Below are 22729 nucleotides of genomic sequence, written 5' to 3' on the forward strand. Positions count from 1 at the left end.
CATCAAGTCAAAGCCAACAAAATTGTCACTTCCTGATTATATGGCACCAAATATTAACAGTAAACATAACATTTGCTGCAGTAGGAAAAGCTGTGTCAATCTTTTTTATTATTTTATAAATGACTTGGTCCTCAGAAGGCAATTCTGAAACACAGTGAACGCGCGGTGGCGTTTGAAGGCATGAGACCCAGAGCACAGATGCTCTTAATTCTGGAGGTAATTAATAATATAACAATTATACAAAAATAGTTTAGGCAGTTTAGGATGACGAGAACAACATTTCGGATGGTTTACAGTGTGCCCAGCCTGCTGCTTTGTCTATTCAAACACATTTTTATCATCACATTATCTCTTATAACAAAATCACATGACCTTTTTTAATGCACATACTGGAATTTGTTTGGTAAAATTGTTTTCATCGCAGTTTACGTGCATCTTTTCTTATTGAAGTTTATTCTACTCCATTATGTGCAGATGTTTTTTATACGCATCTTTAAAATGTATGCGCATCTATAAAATTAGGTGGATGGAAACGTAGCTATTGTCTGTCTTGGTCTTTGTATGAGAGACGTCTTGGCTGTGCTCGGACTGTGCATGCTCCAGCTTGACGCAGGGTCCAGGTCCAGGGATTCGTGCTTTCATCGTGGTGTGTTTGTTGTTTTGTTCATTGCATGGTGTTCTTTAGTCTAGTTGGTTTTGGTTTTGGTTGGAGCTGGGATTAGAACATGCATGTCGCATGTGTGAGCATTTGGTAGGTGTTTTATTTATCGTGTACTTGTGTCTTGTGTTCTGTTGCTATTATTTGTTGCACGTGGCCTGTCTTTACACTTTATATGAATGCAGTTAATGAGTTCTCATTAGCTACATGTTCTAGTCCTGTTTTAGGTGAGCACATGGCTTTTGTTGTGTCTTTGTAACATGCTCAGTTTATTGTCTAGTTCCACCCTCCTTGTTAACCCATTATCAGTTTATGTTCACCTGTTTGTTTGTCATTTTGCTCTTGTTTACAACTTCCTCTTGCCTGCTGTCCTGTGCCACACTCAAAATTATTATTATTATTTTTTTTACTTGTTCAAACTAATTAACTTAATTAAAATGAGCTGAAACATCACAATTATTGAGATTTCATTGGGAGAACTTATTTTTTTAGGTTCAATTCATATAAATTTGTTAAAAATGTTAAGTAAACTTAATCAATTTGTTTTGTTTTGCATTTTTTACAGTACAGTTTGTCATACATTGTACGTCCCTGCCGTGTCTTGTCCTGAACTTCTCTACCAGCCCAGCCAAATCTGTCTTTTGTATTTTTATGTTTTCCCCCTTAGGGTTGTTTTTGTTAAGTTTTTTTTTATTAATAAACCCATCAGTTTCTTGTACTTGAGTTCTCACTCCTTTTCCTAACCCAAATCCCTGACATATTTGGTGACTGCACATTTTTTTTTTTTTCCAGTTGTAAAAGTGCTTTGCATAGATCAAAAGTCAAAATGTTGTCTAATAGAAAGAAAGAAACAAATAAAGAATGGAACAAAGGAAAAATTGAACAGAGAATTGAATCTTCATTCTAAAATCTCTTTAGAGAAGCTCCAAAAATAAATATGACACACAAATAACAAATTTGATACCATTTCGTACACTTAAAAAAAAAAAAAATGCAAATGCATTATGTGTTGAATATAATCCAACAAAATTTAGTAATGTTCAGCTAAAATTAATTGTTTAAATTCAGCCCAATTAAATTGTTTGCAGCCACTAACCTTAATTTTTTTTAAGTAAATCCAATTAATCATTTTTTTATAAATGGTCAGAATGACTGCTATATTGTAACTGTTCTTGTAGCTAAACAAATGCTGCTCGTTAGTGTTAAATATCAGATTCGTTGTGTGCATATGCCATTATGTCCTGTTCTAGGCAAAATTGATGCGTTCCTCTAATTCTCTTTAGAGATATTATCTCTCTGAAAGCCATGTTTTAATTTATTCCAAAGAACTCCGTCAGCCCAGTTTTATTGTTCAATTACTCTAGTTAATTTAACCCTCTGTGCTGTTGTCAGTGTGAATACAGCTGTGTGAACATCTGGTGGCACTAATGGCGTAATTGGTCTTGGAGTATGACTTGTGTATCTCATCCAGAGATCCCACTGAAAATGGTGCTTAATTGTGTTAATTTAGACAAGTCACGGGATAATTAGGCGGAATCATTAATGTAATTCTTCGCCATATGAATCTGGTTTTAATCGTCTGGAAATGACAAAGGCAATGTTCACATTTTCGGCACAGGAAGCACATACAGTATTTATAAAGGTCTAGGACATTCATTACCACCGTTGTGGACTTCAGACTTGTGAATTAAGCTCTAGTCAGATTTATACCAGTCTCAGTTTTGAACTCTGAACTTGCGAGTATAAAAATTTTACATTTTTCACACTGCCTTGGATATTATTTAATTAAAGTGATTATTATTTGCTTTATTTAATTAAATCTGGATGCTATTTCGATTAAAGCAAATCTCTATCTTTGGTTTGTGGAAATAGTTTACATGTGTCCTTATAAAGATACATTATGATTTAGAATTTTTTATTATTGTTTTAAAATCTTTTTTTTAATGGTAAGTGTATTTAGTCTATGGTATTTAAAGTTTCAAATAAGAGTTTTTTTTTTTGTCAATGTTAAACGTAGAATGAAGTAATGTTTCATTGGGTTATGTAACTGATTAACCAAACGTACATCACCAGTAATACAGTACATTTACCACACCTAAAGACTATGTTCAAATGTTGTATTTCAAAACATTCAGAAAAGTCAGTTTTTTTTAATCCTTTTTTGTAAATCTCTTTGAATATTGATGACACATCATCATCTCTTAAATGTACACATTAAATCTCTTGAAATTTACTATTAAATTTAATATTTGGAATTACCAATGTAATGTAACAACAGCAACTCATATAAATTGTGTTTCTAAATGTTAAAACTATGACTAGCTGAAAAAAAATATATATATACACACACACATATATATATATATATATATATATATATATATATATATATATATATATATATATATACATACCCCCTGAATTATTAGCGCCCCTGTTTATTTTTTTCTTAAATAAGAAGCACTTTTCCGACAGTGCCATACTGAGAGCTCTGCTCTGCGCAAGCTCTCTCTGCTACATCGCATATTGCGACCGCTTAAACAGAGCAGTGCTCGTAATATCGAGCGAAAAAAAAAAAAAAAGACAGCTGTGATACCTAACCTGCTTTTGTCTTTTTGTAGGAAACACAGTTTAGGTCTTTTTAGGGTAAGAGGTTTCTGAGTTAATGCCGTCTATCACTGAATGTGTCAGGAATACCGAAAACAAAAGCAACTTTAACCCGCTGTCTTTCTCTAGCTCAGCGCCAGACACAAACACCAGCACTAGGTTCTCTATGGTTCTCACTTCAAAACAGAACAAAAGTAGGATTCTGTAGAGATTATTCCGCATCATCCTATGTCTTCTTGAGGCACTAAACTCTGTATCAGTGCGCGAGAGATGAAGAGGGGCCGTTTACTTCGCAAATTCGTTGCCAATGCTTTTAGTAATCGATTTTTATCGATTTAATCGATTCGTTGTTGCAGCCCAATAATAGTTTAAATAACTCATTTCTAATAGCTAATTTATTTTATCTTTGCCATGATGACAGTGAATAATATTTTACTAGATATTTTCCAAGACACTATATTCAGCTTAAAGGGCTATTTAATGGCTTAACTAGGTTGATTAGGTTACTTAGGCAGATTAGATAATTAGGCAAATTATTGTATACCAATGGTTTGTTTGGGGGGGGAGGGTTGACTTCAACTCTATACTGTCCAACATGTTACATTTTTATTGAAAGTAAGAAGGAAAAAAAATACTACCTTTTTATTGAAATATAAACAGTGTTTTTAGCAGTTTCACACTTTGAAAAGCCCTGCTCTACATCACAGAGTAAAGCTATTCATTTTAATATTTGGATTTTAAGAATTTGAGTTAAATCATTCATTATATTGCAATTCCCTATAATGTTTAGTAAATCACCATTTAATTCTAATGTTTAGCTGAACATTTTCCTGCATTTTTTCCCCCCTCTGCATAAGGAAAATGTTCATTTTGGCCCCTGCTGCAATGAGTTTAAAATGCAAATGTGGTTTGTGTTTTACAGAACAAGTCAATACAAAGCAATCAATGTATTTTTGAAACTACGCCCTATCGATTATACTGAGATTTGTGAAATTATTTCTTAAGTACATATGCACCATCACAGTTCCCACTTGTGCATTCCGGTCTTGTCTTTCTGAGGAAGCAATACAAACAACCAACCCTTCAGTTTCTCAAAACAGTGGTCAGTGCGAGGCGCCGCTTTTGCTTTTGTTTTTCCAGGCACACACCGGTGGCCATTACCAATCCGAACAGCACCTATGAGAGACTTAATTTCCCTGGGCAGCCCGGACCATCCTCTGCCACAAACACTGGCAGCAGTGCAGTCACATCATGTTGACTTAGTGAGGAATCTGTCCCCCTCATCCACAACGCTCCTCAGGCACAAAGAAAATGAAAAGGACAGGGGGAGGTCCACAGGGAAATAGCACATTATTTCTGAATTTGCTGTTAACCTCGTGTTGTCGTTAGCGAGACAGACTCTTCTCTGGAAATAGGGGCTCGGGGATGATTCCGTTATCAAAGGCTTTTGTTCGTTGTGCATGTTCCTACTTAGTAAACACAAATTGAAACAGGTACGAGGAGCTCCTCGTTATATCCCTCTGAGACTCCATTAAAGACTCCATGAGCACCTTCGCACACCCTCTGGTTCACTGCTAGCTGCACGTTGGCGTCAATTGACACATGCTGGAGAAGATATTGATTCATTCGTGCAGATCGAAAATGATCTCGGCTTCTTTTTTTTTTTTCACACTCCGGGTAGTTGCTCAAATTTGGGAGTATTTACATTCAGACGGCATCGGGATTTAAGACAAGAAAGGAGATGCAGTGGCACGAAATCAATTAAGTGGGCTGCCAGGTAATAAATTCATTTCCAAGGGACAGTGCTAATATGTCTAATCCCCATGCGTCTAATTGTTTTTCTACTTCTATGCAAATATAAAATGGCAAAAAAGGAATTATGCTTTTCTGTGACTTCTGGACACCATCTTTCTGAAGATAATGAAAGAAAATAATTAGATTTTAATCACTCCCTCTGTGTGCACATCTGTCTTTGTGCGCTTGTATATTTAGTCTGGAAATAAGCATATCAATCAATTGAAAATAGGTGCTTTTGAAAGTGTCCCTGTTGTGATATTAAAAAAATGCCTATTTTTGTTTTGGAAGTGTCCTATAATATGTTTACTTACATCCAATATTAGGCAAAGTTCATCTTCTCTAAATGCATTTCACAGTCCCTCATTTCTCCAAAAAAAAAAAGAAAAATTAAAATGGTTTGTTAGGATATCTGTTTTTATTAACCCTTCCTATCTAAAAACTTACTTTTTTTGATTGTTTAGATGATCAAGTCTGTTGCGACTGATGCACAATCACTGGCCACTTTATTAGGTACACCTTACTAGTACTGGGTTGGACCCCCTTTTGATTTCAGAACTGCCTTAGTCCTTCGTGGCATAGATCCAACAAGGTACTGGAAATATTCCTCAGAGATTTTGGTCCATTTTGACATGATAGCATTATGCAGTTGCTGCAGATTTGTCAGCTGCACATCCATGATGCAAAACTCCCGTTCCACTACATCCCAAAGGTGCTCTATTGGATTAAGCTCTGGTGAACGTGGAGGCCATTTGAGTACAGTGAACTCATTGTCATGTTCAACAGTCTGAGATGATTCATGCTTTATGACATAGTGCATTATCCTGTTGGAAGTAGCCATCAGAATATGGGAACACTGTGTTCTTAAAGGGACAAGCATGGTCAGCAACAATACCTCCCACGCTATTACACCAACACCACCACCAACCTGAACTGTTGATACAAGGCAGGATGGATTAATGCTTTCATGTTGTTGATGCAAAATTTCATATGAACCATCTAAAAGACTCTAGGCAAGGCTCCAGGCAAAGTTTTTACAATCTTTTATTGTCCAATTTTGGTGAGCGAATTGTAGTCTCAGTTTCCTGTTCTTCCTGTGCTGTAGCCCATCTGTCTCAAGGTTCGACATGTTGTGCATTCAGAGATGCTCTTTTGCTAACCTCGGTTGTAGGAAGTGTTTATTTGAGTTTTTGTTGTCTTTCTACAAGCTCAAACCAGTCTGGCCATTCTCCTCTGCATCAACAAGGCATTTATCCCTACAGAACTGCTGCTCACTTGATATTTTCTCATTTTTTCAGACCATTCTCTGTAAATTCTAGAGATGGTTGTGCGTGAAAACCCCTTTAATTCAGCATTTTCTGAAATATTCAGACCAGCTCGTCTGGCACCAACAACCATGCCACATTTAAAGTCAGTTACAGTAAATCACCTTTCGTCCAACACCAAATATAAATTTCAGCTTCAGAGAAGCCTCAATCCTCAGTGTTTGAATGCATTATATGACAGTAACAATGGCATTGATTTTAACATATCAAGTTTTGTCTGATGATGAGTTATTTGAAGAATCAGCCTCCATCACAGGCATGACTTGATCAGAATGTTTAAACAAATGCTTTCTTAAGATGTTGATCCCATTAACCAACTAAAGTGTTGGAGATTTTTCAAAGTGTTTTTCTTTTAGTTGACTCTTTTTATTAGTCTCTTAAGAGTCAACTGACCTTTTAAAAGAAAATTATAGGACTTTTTCCCAACTGTACAATTTTATGTCTGGTTTTCTGAGAGACACAAGTCATACACTTTTAGAACAGAGTTATAAATAATGGTCATACGTGTTACGTCAATGTTCCAACTGATAATGATCCTAATGAAAAGTGCTTGAACAGTATACTGTTACTATGGATACTCCCTTATATGAACACAACTTCTGCTCATGAACATCTATTTACCAGGTGAAAATAGCAAAGAAACCTGAATGACTTGTAACATTTACGAAAGGATAAAAAAAGAAAAAAAAACTTCCAAAGACCTTTTGACTTTCTGTGAAGTGAGTATGAATATATGTTCAAGTTTATTACTTTTGTGAAATGATAGAACTTTTTTTCTTCCAAAGTGAACAATGTAAAATTGGATCAAAATAACCTGACAGTAGGCTAGCTTAGAAAAGATTGACTAGAGCAAATGTGATTGCACATGAAGGTGCTAATGAAATAATGATTTGCACTCAATATATGCATTGTTTGCACTGAATAAAATTAAGGTCTGCAAAGCATACTTGCATTTTAAGAAATTAGCACCTATTTGCCCAGGAGTGAAGGTGTCTGCCTTACTGTTATTTTATAACTAAAGGCACACATTGAGTATGTTTACATGGACACCAATAATCCAATTTTAATGCGATTAAGACAATATTCTGATTAAGACTCTACCATGTAAGCAGCCATTTTTTATTAATTTAATCCAATTACAGTCATAATTGAACTAAAGAGAAATCAAATTAATCCTTGGAGTATGCAGATTTTAGTCGCATTATTGAAGTGCAGTACTGACATATAAAAACACCTTAATCAAACTTACCGTTAGGGGTGTCAAAACTAATTGTTTCTTCGCAGTGGCGTGGCACAAATTGCGGGGGCCAATTCAGATGTGGACAATTTGGCACCGGTTCAGTAATAGATCATAACCTGTTATTACGTTGCGGTAGAATACTGTGGCGAGAGAGGTGAGTGCTTTCACTGACATACAGCAGAAGCTGTTTCACTGGGATTGAGAAAATGAAAGTAAACTCCATTTCTCTCTCTCTCACTGTGGCCCGTTTGACCTGTTGGCTTGACATTTCCTCCACTCTCGGCTGTTATAGAGATACTTGTCTGCAAAGCGACTTTTCTCCTCTGCATGTATCATTGATCAACTGTGATAGCCACATCTGTTTTACTCATCAGTGAACAGAGCCAGAACGTTAGAGCAAATCGCAGCCCTTTCTGTTGAGCATGTGACTAATCATAGAGGTGTAAGAACTCGCTCCACAGGGCTCATAATAAGGGATATTTACATTTGTTTATTTTCTATAAATGCTCATGTTGTTCTGTGCATGAGCTTGAGTTTTAAAGGTGCAGTTCTGACTTGTATTTAATGACAAAATTGTATTACAAATAATGTATAAATATAAATAGGAGTTTTCTCTGCGACAGGATATTCCACACAAACCCAGCTGTTTGACACTATTCTTTGCACCTACCGAGTCAGTGAAAACCACAGACACCTGCATTGTGAAATTCAGAGTTTTTGTTTTCTTCCATTCAGCATGCGGTATGAAATTCCAGTAAAACAACACTTTTCCAGCAGTTCATACTCGCATCCAATATCTTGTTTGTCACAGGGGCATGCATGAAATGTTCCTTAATGAAAGTGGAAGTGCCAAACTAGAGTTTAAGACGACAAATTATAAAAAAAAAATTCCAAAACTACATGAAACTCCTGAGGAAATGTGGATAGCGCGGTAACGCAGTGACGTTAATTGAATTATGCTATAACATGTAAAACAGGATCATGAAAGTAACATTTAAAAAGCAACTCATGTAAACACCTTAATCTTATTATTGTCTTAATTAGATTAAGGCAAATAATTTGATTACTTATTTCTGTGTAAATGTAGTCTTTAATATATGCTGATGCTGATCATCTCTCCAGTTTAGAAATGACTTTCTCCCTCTATTTGTTCATCAGTTTTGAGTTGGTCGAAGTATCCATTAATTTAAGGCTACTTTCAACAAATTTGCATTAGTTGTTCTTGTTATTGTTGCCTTTAATTAGTTGTCAGGGCACCAATAAAGTCAAATAGTTACATTTGATTTCAGCTGTGAGATCCTGCTCGGCAGCAAGTTTCTGTATTTTGATTAAATTTTAATAAGGTGACTTTTTTTTACTTTCCTCACAATTAGTCACAAAGTTTTTTGCAGTCTGCATTGCACTTGCTCAAATAATTGTTTGCTTACTGAAGTTGATTAAATAAACTACTGCAATTTGTTTGTTCAACAAATCTTTAATCCTTTTCTTTTTTGAAATATGTTTAATTAAAATGTCAAGTTTTGGCTTACTGTGAAAACAATCTCAGTGACAAAAGCTGTTTAATTGCATGTCAGCCATTGTCAGGTACCATTGTTTACATGTATCTGGCTTTCTTTTAAAGCTGTTGAACCATTGGTAAGAGATGGAGGATCTTTTACATTTCCCACCACCATATCTGAAGTGTTGAGAGCACTTGTCCATTGTAGAGGTGGGGACGCTTGAATACCGAAATTATTGGACCTCGCGCAGGAGGAAGATAGCCACTCAGATGAGAGATGGCTTTGATGGAAACAGCTGCTGGCTTTCCTGTGGCCCAGATCTCCTTGCACAGTTCTCCTGGCTCCTGACAGGGTAGACTTTCGACCTTTTGACTAGCACTTTGAGTTGGCACTGTTATCAGCTTAAGACTGGAATTTTGAACCTCTCAAGAGCTGAGTACAGCAGGTAACTCTTTCTCTATCTTTTATTCTCCCTCTTTCCCCATATCTCGCTCTCTCTCTCACACACTCACGCACGCTCGCACACATTCCTATCTTCTTCTTTGCCCCACCAACCAATTTAGGAGAGTCCTTGAAGCTCAGGAATGGAAAGAACTGCACTCTTCCTCTTTCAAGGCAGCCTGACGCATTAGTCTACTTTCAAGGCACTCAATTTGAGGTGCCACACTATGCCCTTCTATCTGCATGTTTGATTCGCTCTCTGCTGCCTTCAGATCCGCAAAGCGATAGCTCACTCTTCACATTCACAGTGACATAGATTAGCCTTTTTTTGGGTGCGTATATATGTGCGTGTGTAATTCAGAGTACAGACATCTGGATTACATCTGTCTGACTCACGTGGGCTGTTTTCAATACTTTCACTTAAGTAAATGCTGGATGATGTTGATTACCACAGCAAATAAACTCATCTAGGCTTTTTATTGCTTTCCTTAATAGACATGTGAGGGTTGAGTAAAGCACTTCCGATAAAAGAAAGGAATGAGAACTGAAGGTCGCATTTTTGTTAAAGCACTTCCATTCATTTTTTTTTTAAATCAGTATTTACTTTGAGCTGTGAAGTTGTACAAATTGCAATTTCAGGTGTTTTTTTGGATTGGTTTACCTTTATTTACAGTTTATGGTGCAGACTTAAGTACATCAACAGACTGAGGATTCTTATTATTTGTACAGAAATGACTGCGTTAACTCGGGTTTGTTACCAATTTGACCTGATCTTAGACTGTTTTGTTCATCTCAGAGTTGTCATAGCAACAGGATTATAAGATCAAACCTACTCTGAAACTGTTTTATTTAACATAAACATGAATATGTTGCAGTTGAGGTGATACTTGGAGTCTGTCTAGGACAATTTTTTTTTCCTCAGACCACACTGTTGAACCATACATTTCCCCTCTGGGTCGATGCCTTGCTGAACAAGGAAGTTTTTCTATGGCCTTGTTTATAAAAGTATTTTGGTCAGTCGGTTCACATGTAAGCACAGGAGATTCCCCTTTACTCCTGTTTTAATCCATCTATGTTTTTGGTTTTGGTTTCTGCTATTTTTCTGGTCCTGCTTAGGGCTGGGGGATGAAATCTGTATCGATATTTATTGACTAAACACCAATATCGATTTAAAAAAGTTTCGGCATGAAGGCTATAGTTTTATTAAAATGTGGCTGCTGAGCATCTTGGATGCAATGCCTATAAGCTTAGGGTGCCAGTTTGTCATTTCCAATGTGCGACTTGCATGACCCACGAACGGAAGTGACACACACATGTTGCGAACATGAAATGCAAACATTTTCCAGCTGCACCTAGTTGAAAACAACTTAACTCGCGCACCGCGATTCATGTAAGTGGAACTAACTACTACTCTATCTTTATCTACTTGACTTTATATTTGGAATATACACATTGCAGTAAAAACGGCAGACTAATTACCTCAGACAAATACAGCTCACTTAAACACTGCAGCTGTTTATACTTTTCTTTAAAAACTTGCATCGGAACTGCAGCAATGGTTTCTCCGTTTATATCTCTCTGAGAAAACGCTTGATGGTCGCCTAGTTACGAGAAATGCCAGGGGAGCACGAGCGTAAAGCCCATTGTAAATGGTCCAGGAAACCACGGGCAAGTGCTTGTCACTATGGGTCAGAATATGCACTTTAGGTCAGCACATGCAAAAATAAGTGCCGTATAGCAGCAGTGAAGAGATTGTAAATAAAAAAAAGATGTTAAGATGTCGTCAGAGTGGCTTTTTGGTTTCTTTTATTGTGCATCCCAGCCACTAGCTTCCTTTACTTATAAGTTCAGATTTGATTATCATTATTAGTTTTGTTTACAGAGTTTGAGGTTTACTGTATCGTTAATATTCACACCCTACAGATGTAGATCTACTTTAAAGCTTTGATTGTTCAACATTTACACGTTACCACTGCACACACTTTAAGATGTTATTAATCCGGTTTAAGTGTCTCTTTAACACTTATATTTGTTTTATTATAAAAAGATGAGATATTTTGTTAGAATATATATATATATATATATATATATATATATATATATATATATATATATATATATATATATATATATATATATATGTGTATATATATATATGTATATATATATAGGTATATATATATATATGTATATATATATATATGTATATATATATGTATATATATATATATATATATATATATATATATATATATATATATATATATATATATATATATGTGTATATATATATATATGTATATATATATATATATATATATATATGTATATATATATATATATATATATATGTATATATATATATATATATATATATATATATATATATATATATATATATACATATATATATATATATATATATATACATATATATATATATACATATATATATATATATTGACTATTGAAGCTATTTGACCAAGTAATGTTGGTAAATTAAAATAAAGTGGTTAAAAATGCTAATATTCATAAATGGATTGTTAAAATTTTTCAATAATTATTGATATCTAATGATATGAAACATGATATTGTGATAATTTTATTTATTTTTTTTTTTTTGCAATATTGGCCAGCCCTAGTCTTGGTATTAACAGGAAAGATTATAACTTTATTTATCTATGAACTTGTTTTGACATTTCAGTCGTATGCTGCAAAATAAGCTTGTGCAATTTACATATGAATAAGAAAGAATTGAAAAGTATGCAGAGAGTAGCAGCTTTGTTTCTGCTCTAACAGTTGCGAAATTGCAGAGAAAGGTTTGGCTTTGTGTTAGAATCAGGGAACATTGTGTTTTTTACACTATTTCTACCACATGAGTGTTTGTACTACAAAACCGATCCGGTCTAATGCATTTTCGACTGCCTCTGGAAGTGGTCAAAAGTGGATAAGCTCAAAACTTTTTAGATTCCATTAGTGTTGTCCTCTTAAGATTAGATCAAGTGTGGCACACGTCCTGAAAGGGAAGTTGAAACATATCGATTGCCCCCTGGTATAAGGCTGCAGTCAAATAATAATAATAATAATAATAATAATAATAATAATAATAATAAAAATAATAATAATAACAACAATAATAATAATAATAATAATAATACATTTATTATTTTTTTTTCACATTTTAAAGTATGGTAATGGTTCAAATGAATCATGTTTGATCATAACTTCCAAATACAAAAGTTGACAGCACCCAGGCAACATCATTTCGTTATGCTTTTTTAGTGGAAGATGACCACTAAAAGTAAACACATCAATTATTGTTATTTAATTGATTAATGTATTTAACAGTCTATGGATTGGATTGAACAAAACATATTGTAATATATTGTGTAACTGTGTTGACTTTACATATTCTCCCATTTAGAAGACATGCAGGACTGGTGATACGTCCAGACTGTTTGCCTGGCTAGCATGCAACTCTTGGATAGTCTCCAGCAACCCAGCATCCCATCATAGGAAAAGCGATTTAAAAATGAATGAAATTTTTGAATGATAAAAATAATAATGGGCAAAGACAGCTTAACTCATTTAAAGGTACTGCTTTTACTGAGAGGGAATATATTTTATTTTGAATACATTATGCAGTGTACAAAGTTTGAGACCCAGGTGGTAACCCCCCCAAAATATGATTGCAGATAATGTTTATTTAGAGTTTTATGTAAACAAGGAAGTTTTGTCCCCCCCCCCCTCTTGGTGTTCCTGTGCATAGACTGTGCCAGAAATCCTGGCCCTGTTATCTGTATCAGTTTGACATGGCTGTGGTCCAATTGGATGGGCAATTTTAATGAATCACTTGAGAATCTCCTACCATTTGATTAACTGGGCGAACATTTTCTGCTCCAGCACCCGAACCACATTTCACACAAATCATAGAGATCAAATATGTCAAGTTGCCGCTCTGAGTCTTATGGAAAACAGGTCATACCTATTATAATGGGGAAGAAGTCCAATCGCTGCAGTGGTATCTAGACAGGGCAGCTTTCTTTGTGTAAAAAGCTCATTTGGTGGGCTTGTTCATTGGGTCAGTAGCTTGGGGTTATAGAAAATGTTCACTCCGACTTTTCCTGTCAGCTGCGAAGTTGGAGGGGGAGGCTTCGCATTGGTCCTATAGCAAAACTGCCATTTTCGCTATAGCGCGGAAAGGGAGGGTGCGTTTTATAAAACTCTATTTTACGCTCAACCCCGCACCTGCTCCATTGCCTGGTATTGACTCCCGGAATTAACATATTAATTGTTTACTAGCGTCCTCGTGTTGGTTTTATGAGCGTTGCCAGAGAGACGAGAGACGTGTGTTCACGCACGCAAGCATATGCGTGCTCATCGACGCTTGTTTGGGTGGGTAATCAGAGCGGCTTTGGAACTTTACAAGAAGTCATTAGCAGTCAAGACTATTGTGCAGACGTTCTGATTTCAAAGGTGCTCCACAACAGCTTGTGTGGTGAGGACTGATTGAACCAGAGCACTTGAAAGGGGAAGAGAGACGTCAGGTTCGCCGCATCCTGTCGCGGCCCATCTGCCTCCTCCTCTGCTCCCACAGCCAGCCTCCTTTGTAAGGAAGGAGGGTTTTGAACATCAAAGCCCCGGCTTGCTACCTAGGAGACGGAAACAATTAGTAAGGGATTTGGTGAAAGGTACGCGCCGGAGTTCAGAGATGCTAAACTAAAGATGGGCCGAACGGAGAGTTCACAAGAACGAGAAAGCAAAAAGACTTCCTGGAATCTTATGAAACGCTGCGTTACACCCCTTAGCCAACATCGGGCTGTATAATTACGCTTAAATCCCAACTACAGGCAGCATTTTCACGAATCCCTGCTTACGCCTCCCGCAGATAACACAATATCTTGATTAGGACCTAATTATCCTGTATCCAGTGGGGATTTTAAATTAGTGTTTTAAACATAGCACCTCCCCGGAATTAATCGGTGACACCGGTGCATCGGTCCGAGTCTGGTGACTGATGCCATAGGTATATGAATTTCTCATTATCTTTTATATATTAGGATATCCCCAGAGCTACCATGCTGAAGGCCATGGCAACCTTCAAGGGAAACAGCTTGTTATAGCTTCCCCTTGGGCTGGTAAAGTTCTGTTGAATGATTCAAGAGGAAATTTATAGCAGTTCTTACATGGTTTTTGCATGTATATTTATTTATATCTTAACTCTGTCTTCGGCAATTAGTTCCATTTTTTTATGTATTTTAAAGGTGGAGGGCATTTTTGCAGCATATCATTGTTTGTGATTATTAATACTCAAATACAAAAATCAAAGGGATAATGCACATAAATTGCATTCAATATACATTCAAGCTTTCTTTTACATGTTTTCTTCTTTTCAAGTTTACATTCAGTTCAAGAGTTCACACTTAGATATTGTTTGACAAATGTTATCAGGTTTAGCATGCTGTCCCGGGAGAAAACCCTAAGCTCGGAGATAATTGAGCCCAGGGCTTCCGCCTGGTCGATTGAGCATGTAAAGGGAGTACGAGATCAGGTAGTTCTCAAGAGCTCCCCTTGGTTAAGAAAGAAAAGGGGAGAAGGGGTGGACGGGGGGTTTCGTTGGAAAACGAAAATAAGGCAGTAATTTTTGCTTGGCTACTTATAGTGAGTTTGGATTAATTCTGATTGGCTAACTAATGATTGTAGATGAGAGACCAGCTGCGGTCAATTATATCACGTGCTCCTCTCAAAAATTGGTTTGTGAAACTTCACTTATCTATCGCTGGGGTTCTCAATGTCTACATTAAAATGTCCAAATGTGAATTTTTAATAAGGTCAAAGGTCTGAAACTGATATTACATAACTTGTTTTTGATAAACATCCGTGACGTGCATCACAAGTCAACACTATTTATTTTTCTTTAAATAAAGTGACATTTGCATTCAAAACACATTAAATGCAATGTAAATGTGGCAAAACCCCTAATATAAGAGAAGTTTTGTACAAAACACAACAAAAGGTAGGCCAATAGTATCTGGATGCAGTCATGATGATATAATTGTCAATGACAATTGAGATTCAAATGATACAATTGACAATTGAGACACAACGCACTCAATGGAGCCAGTGACGTCACTGTGAGGGGTAGGGTTAGGAGTGGGGTTAGATTTGTTAGCATTACATGAAGGCCAACTGCACCAGGTCTGTCTGCATCCAGACCTCTCTCCAAAAAAAAAAGTGAAAAATGGTGTGTAATGAAAACTTTAGGTGTTGTAGTTTTGCTGTCCTTACATCTGTATTTTGTGGATACTGGCGTTCAAAATGTCTGTGTTATGTAAAAGGGCTTAACACAATTATGACAACCCGATATTTTAAGAATTCCCCTGATATGTTAGCTGTTATGTATCGACTCAGACAATGATGTGGCAAAAAATGTGGTTCGCTTTATTACAATAAAGATAAAGTGAAAGAATATTTAAATCACCCAGAAATAAATTTACAAATGTGTACAATAAATGCAATATGAAGTAAACATACAAACCTGATAGAGGGAAGGAAAACAAGCGGTGCCAAATCAAAGAATATAACAAATTCCCCACTTCTAAATAACTAAAGAGAAATATGTAAATAGAAAAAAAATATAAAATATATATATATATAACTTTTGCATCACACACCCCTTACTCAACTGCACTCACTGGAACAAACATACACAGAGTAGAATCCGCTTCTGACCTAGTGGATTAACAGAGAATCAACTACGTGTGTGTAAAAATGTAAGTCACATAACATACTTCACTTTCACACTGTCACACTAAAAAACACAGCAGCAACGAGCAACAAGGATCCCCCTCTAATCTGGTCCGAGTTGTCAATGGAGTTTTTCGTTTTATAGTGGCGCTTCACATTTCTATTTTTCACAAAACTCCAATTATCTCATGCATCAAGCAGAATGGCTTTGTGCTGGCTTGTGGCAAAATAAACGCATACTTATCTGCTTATTCAACTTTGAACTGTCGATTCTCTTCATCAAGATTTCATTTCAATGAAACCAATATATTCATCCATTCATTAAAGCAATTATCCATTCATCCAATCATTAAAGCATATTTTTATAAACAGAAATACTAGCAACTAAACTGTTCATTTACAAGATTTATGCATTTATCAATGAAGGAAATCCACAAATTGAATCCTGTGAGGTTTACGAGCCAGGAAGGCTCGTAGTTGGTTCTCAAAGGATATAAAAAAAATGAGAAAACCTCAAAATGATGGCACAACTCGCTGATATAACGTGTAAAGTGATGGTTTATTTACAGTGTACGAGAGTGAAACCCAAAACCCAGCAAAGTAGCAAACAAACAAAAATAAAAGAAAAATAAACAACAAACAAAACGATATATGTACAATCACAATAAAAATATACAAGTTACAGATCGCTTACGGCACCACAGTAGCTCGCTCGCTCGCCAGGTGAACTGACCCCGAATTGTTGTTTGGGGCTGCCTTTTAAAGGTGAAGCCCCACCCCCTTAACACAGACCAACATACCCTAATTAAAAGGTAAGTATAAACATCAGTACATGTTCTCCGGTTTATTATTTAAAAACCATTAAACCCCAAACATCCACAATTAATCAATGTTAACTAAAATAGATCAAGATATAAAGATATAAACATATAAACATGAACATTTAAACACATAAAGAAAAGTATAAACCCATTCCCCCCCTTTCTCTAGAGGACAATGGACTAGTCTGCTTCCGGTTGCTCTGGAGCAATCCACAGTGAACCCGGCACTATTTAGCCAGGCCGCTGGGAGGCGCTCTGTTTGACCAGCCGATGGAAGAGCAACCAGGAAGACAGATGAAGGAGAAACACGGAAACCAAACAACCGGTAAAAATTAAACAAACAATAACTGAAAACACTTAGATACGGACAAACCAAAAACATTAAACACTCAGACAACATGTGTATATGCGTGTATTTGTGACTATAGCGTGCGTTATGGATGGCGATGAAGAAATGCGTTTGTGGATGCGTTTGTGTGTGTGTGAAAACCAATGAGCTGATGGCGGACGTGTGCACCCGAATCGCCTCAAGCTTTTCTGGATAATTTTGGTAAGTGAATTATGTTTGAATGTTGAGCACTGTTTGTCAGCCAGGGACAAGTCACCTCATCACACCACCTTTCCCCTCTCCAAGCCGGCTGCCAGTCGGGTACCTCGAAAGGTAGTCGGCTGTCCTGTTCTGGGATCCTGGTCGATGGACAACCTTGAACTGGTATGGCTGTAGAGACAGATACCACCTGGTTACTCTGGCATTATGGTCTTTCATGCTGTGAATCCAGGTTAGTGCTCTGTGGTCTGTCTCTAATGTAAATTCTCGGCCCAACAAGTAGTACCGGAGACTTTCCAATGCCCACTTTATTGCCAGTCCTTCTTTCTCCACGGTGGAATACCGGGTTTCTCGTGGAAGTAGCTTCCTGCTAATATATGCCACCGGTCTTTCTTGTCCTGCATCTTCCTGCATGAGGACTGCCCCGACACCTACTGCAGAAGCATCCACTTGGACGGTAAATGGCTGGGTAAAGTCTGGACTCTTGAGTACAGGTTCTGAACATAATTGTCTCTTTAAAGTTGTGAATGCCTTTTCACAATCTTGTGTCCACTGAATTGGATTTTTAGCTTGTTTGCACAGCAAGTTGGTTAAGGGGGCTGCAGTGGTTGAAAAGTCAGGGAGGAACCTCCGATACCAACCCACCAAACCAAGAAATGACCGAACTTCCTTCCGTGTTGTTGGCCTTGGACTGTGTTGTACTGCTTCCACCTTATCCACTTGAGGACGCAACTCTCCGTTTCCTAGGCGAAATCCCAGGTAATTGGTTTGTGCCTTCACCCACTCACACTTGCTGACATTGAGGGTCAAACCTGCTGCTTGAATTTTGTCTAGGGTCTGTTTTAGGTGTTGCAGATGATCTTCCCAGGACGAGCTGTAGATGACTACATCATCGAGGTAGGCTGCAGACCACTCTTCACATCCCCTTAGTACTTGATCCATTAGCCGCTGGAAAGTGGCTGGTGCCCCATGAAGCCCAAAAGGTAGAACCTTAAAGTGGTATAATCCCATGGGTGTACAGAATGCTGTATACTGTCTGGACTTTTCTTCCAAGGGCACTTGCCAGTAGCCTTTACACAAGTCCAAAGTGGTAAGATATTTTGCTTGGCCAATCCTCTCAAGCAAATCATCTAAACGTGGCATTGGATACGCATCAAACCTTGACTGTGCATTCAGTTTCCGGAAGTCGATGCATATCCGCAGGGTACCATCCTTTTTTGGAACGATGACGACTGGGCTACTCCATTCACTTGTTGAGGGCTCAATCACTCCCAGCTCGATCATCGTCTCAATTTCTGTCTTGAGTGGTTTTACCAGACTTTCAGGAACCCTGTATGGTCGCTGTCTTGAGGGGATTTGATTAACAAGTTGGATTCGGTGCTCCACCAGGTTCGTTCGTCCAGGCCTTTGACGAAATAACCCAGAATACTGGTTCATCAGGTGATGTAGCTCAGCTTGCTTGGTTTCCTCCAGATGATTTAGCCCCACTCCTGTGGTTTGTGCCGGCTCTGCACCTCTCTGCTCCAGTAGATCCTCCTCCTCTACCTCCTCCACTTTCCTGATCAGCAACGATGTCTCCTTGTTAGGTGGCTCCTTCCACTCCTTCAATAGATTAATGTGATACGTTTGCTTTTCTTTGCCTTTATCAGGGTGATGAACTTCATATGTTACTGGTCCCAGTCTTCGAAGTACTGTATAGGGCCCTTGCCACTTCACCAGTAGTTGATTCGTCGAGGTGGGAAGCAGTAACAAAACCTTCTGTCCTGGCAGCAGCTCACGAGTTCGGGCATTCTGGTCGTACCACAGTTTCTGTGTCTTCTGGGCCTTCTTGAGGTTCTCTTGGGCCTTCTCTCTGTAGGTCTCCAGACGGTCTCTCATCTCAAGGACGTATTGCACAATACCTTTTGCCTTCTCTGTCACCTCATCAGACGAAGTGGTCTCCCAGTTCTTTCGAATCTCTGACACAAACTTGCGAAGCATGTTCTTCAGTGTTTGATTGAACCGCTCTACTAATCCGTCTGTCTGTGGGTGGTATGGGGTAGTTTTGATTGCAGTGATGCCCAGTTGACGATGCATCATCTTCATCAGTCGGGAAGTAAAGTTGGTTCCTTGGTCTGTAAGTATTTCATTGGGTATTCCTACTCTAGAGAACAGCTGTATTAGGGCATTGATTACCTTGGCGGTGGTGATGGATCGCAGAGGGAAAGCCTCAGGGTACCTGGTGGCATAGTCACTGATGACCAGAATGTACTGATGTCCAGATGTACTCCTCTCCAGTGGGCCCACGATATCCATCGCGATGCGCTGAAACGGCACAGAGATTACAGGCAAAGGAAGTAATGGGGCCTTACCCTGGTGACGCACAGTGCTTGTCTTTTGACAGGTGGGGCATGTGGTGCAATAACTCTGTACATCAGTATACATGGAAGGCCATATGAAACGTGAACTAATGCGTGCATATGTCTTTTGGAATGCAAGGTGCCCTGCCCACGGTATGTTATGTGCTACAGACAGAACCACATGACGACAACATGTAGGGACAACCAAACGTGTGGATTCAGAGGTTTGCATGTACAAAACATCATTAATTATAACATACTTCTCCCCACATAAGTCCATTTTGTCCTCATTGGCCTTAGCAAATAACCCAGTCAATGTTTTATCAGCCCTCTGCAGGCTAGCAATGTCCTTTGGGATTTCCCAACTATGAGTTTCCAGACCCTCAGTTTGTGTTTCTGGGGCTGGAGTACCAAGCCCTTTTTCCAGCCGCTTTTGACGGCGTGTTTTTTTGGGGCCTTTGGTCCCGCCTTGCAACAGACTATCATGGAAGTCAGGCAATGGCTGCAGACCTGTTTTTGTTTGGGCCCGTGTTACCACCGGACATGACAGTGCGACATTTATAGGCAATTTTGTATCACAGTTCATGTTTAACAGTTCACTTAACACTGGTATATCTCTTCCCAAAATCATATCAGCAGGTAGGTCATCGACAACTGCAACATTTAGTAAATACAATTGGTCTTGTACCCCCACATTCACTTCAATTTGTGGATACGATTTTACATCCCCGTGAACGCATTGTACATTCACCATAGTTGAATAAGGCACATGTGTGACATGACTCCGCTTTATCAATGACATTGAGCTACCAGTGTCCAACATGGCATTTACATTATGTCCATTCACAGAAGCTTTCACATACTGCACTTTGTGAGCTGTAATATTGTCACTGTCCCCTTCCCTTGGAACATAACAAAATCCAGTCAATTTAGCTTTACGCACAGGACACACAAGAGCTTTGTGCCCTGGCTGCTGGCAGTGAAAGCACACCAACCCCTTCCCAGTGTCAGTGTTCTGTGCTGGAACATGTTCATAGTTCTGTTTAGGTTCAGTGCGATTACCAACAAAGTTTTTAACAGTACCTTTAAGTGGTTGAGAACGCTGAATGCCTCGGTGAGCATTAATATATTGCTGTGCCAGTTTTGCAGCCTCAAGTCCTGTTGTTGGCTCGTGTTCCTTTACCCACATCCGCACCTCATGTGGTAGGACCCGGAGTAACTGCTCCAAGACAATCGTCTCACCAATTTCCTCTTTGGAATGACTGTCAGGTTTCACCCAACGCCGGTAAAGGGTTCGCAGCCGATGGTAACTTTCAGTAGGCGACTCTCCTGCTGGAGTAGACATAGCCCGGAACCGCTGACGGTAGGTTTCAGGTGAGATGTTGAACTTTGCTAACAACGCCTCCCTCAGGTCCTCATATACCTCAGCTTGGTCCTCGTCCATGGCTAAGTACGCCTCAAGTGCCTGCCCAGTCAACAGTGGCACCAAGCAGAAACTCCACTCCTCCTTTGGCCACCTCCAGGTTTTGGCTAGTCGTTCGAACCGACGCAGGAAGTTCTCTATGTCCTCCCCTTGCTGGAAGACTGGTAACTTCGGCTCTGTTCGCATTATTGGCTGGCTGCCATATCTCAGGTCAGTAGGCGAGTCTCGATCTCTCTGGAAAGATGGGGGTCGTTGTGCTGTTGGCGTTGGCAACCTCAATCGTGGACTCTCTGACTCACTCGACCCCTCAGCTGGCCGGACCGCTTGCAGAATTGACTCTTTAAAACTCTGTAGCTCTGTTAGGTAACGCTGCTCCCGCTCTGCTTGTGAGTCAAGAAAGTCCCTCATTAATGCATACATCCCACCTCCAGTAGATGAAGTCTTTGCTTCAGGAGAAGAAACAGGTTTTGTGACTTGCGGTGATGTGGACTTGGGTCGAACGGGAGGAAGTTCCTCCTCCAACTCCGTCTCCGTAGACTCAGCTGACGCCCATGCCCCATCCTCCTTGCTAAGGGCTCCAGTCTGTGAACGAAGCCCCGCTTTAGGCTTCCTGCCTCTCGTAGACGTCTTGCGAGTTGCCATCCCACTTCTGACACCAAATGTGAGGTTTACGAGCCAGGAAGGCTCGTAGTTGGTTCTCAAAGGATATAAAAAAAATGAGAAAACCTCAAAATGATGGCACAACTCGCTGATATAACGTGTAAAGTGATGGTTTATTTACAGTGTACGAGAGTGAAACCCAAAACCCAGCAAAGTAGCAAACAAACAAAAATAAAAGAAAAATAAACAACAAACAAAACGATATATGTACAATCACAATAAAAATATACAAGTTACAGATCGCTTACGGCACCACAGTAGCTCGCTCGCTCGCCAGGTGAACTGACCCCGAATTGTTGTTTGGGGCTGCCTTTTAAAGGTGAAGCCCCACCCCCTTAACACAGACCAACATACCCTAATTAAAAGGTAAGTATAAACATCAGTACATGTTCTCCGGTTTATTATTTAAAAACCATTAAACCCCAAACATCCACAATTAATCAATGTTAACTAAAATAGATCAAGATATAAAGATATAAACATATAAACATGAACATTTAAACACATAAAGAAAAGTATAAACCCATTCCCCCCCTTTCTCTAGAGGACAATGGACTAGTCTGCTTCCGGTTGCTCTGGAGCAATCCACAGTGAACCCGGCACTATTTAGCCAGGCCGCTGGGAGGCG

General features: G+C 38.5%; 1 protein-coding gene across 4 annotated transcripts in view; it reads left to right on the plus strand.

Moving 5' to 3' along the window:
• Positions 1 to 22729, plus strand: part of LOC147833971 (uncharacterized) — a 386870-nt gene that overhangs the window by 232338 nt on the left and 131803 nt on the right. For 2 of the 4 annotated variants that reach the window (XR_015507557.1, XR_015507565.1), the window contains one exon: positions 9246 to 9568. The exons of the other annotated variants lie outside the window; for them this stretch is intronic. The gene's annotated coding sequence lies outside the window, so the exon portion shown is untranslated. The remainder of the gene's footprint in view (positions 1 to 9245; positions 9569 to 22729) is intronic. 4 annotated transcript variants of the gene reach the window in all.

This window comes from Danio rerio, chromosome 14 (assembly GCF_052040795.2).
Source record: "Danio rerio strain M-AB ecotype USA chromosome 14, GRCz13ab, whole genome shotgun sequence".
Taxonomy (NCBI): domain Eukaryota; kingdom Metazoa; phylum Chordata; class Actinopteri; order Cypriniformes; family Danionidae; genus Danio; species Danio rerio.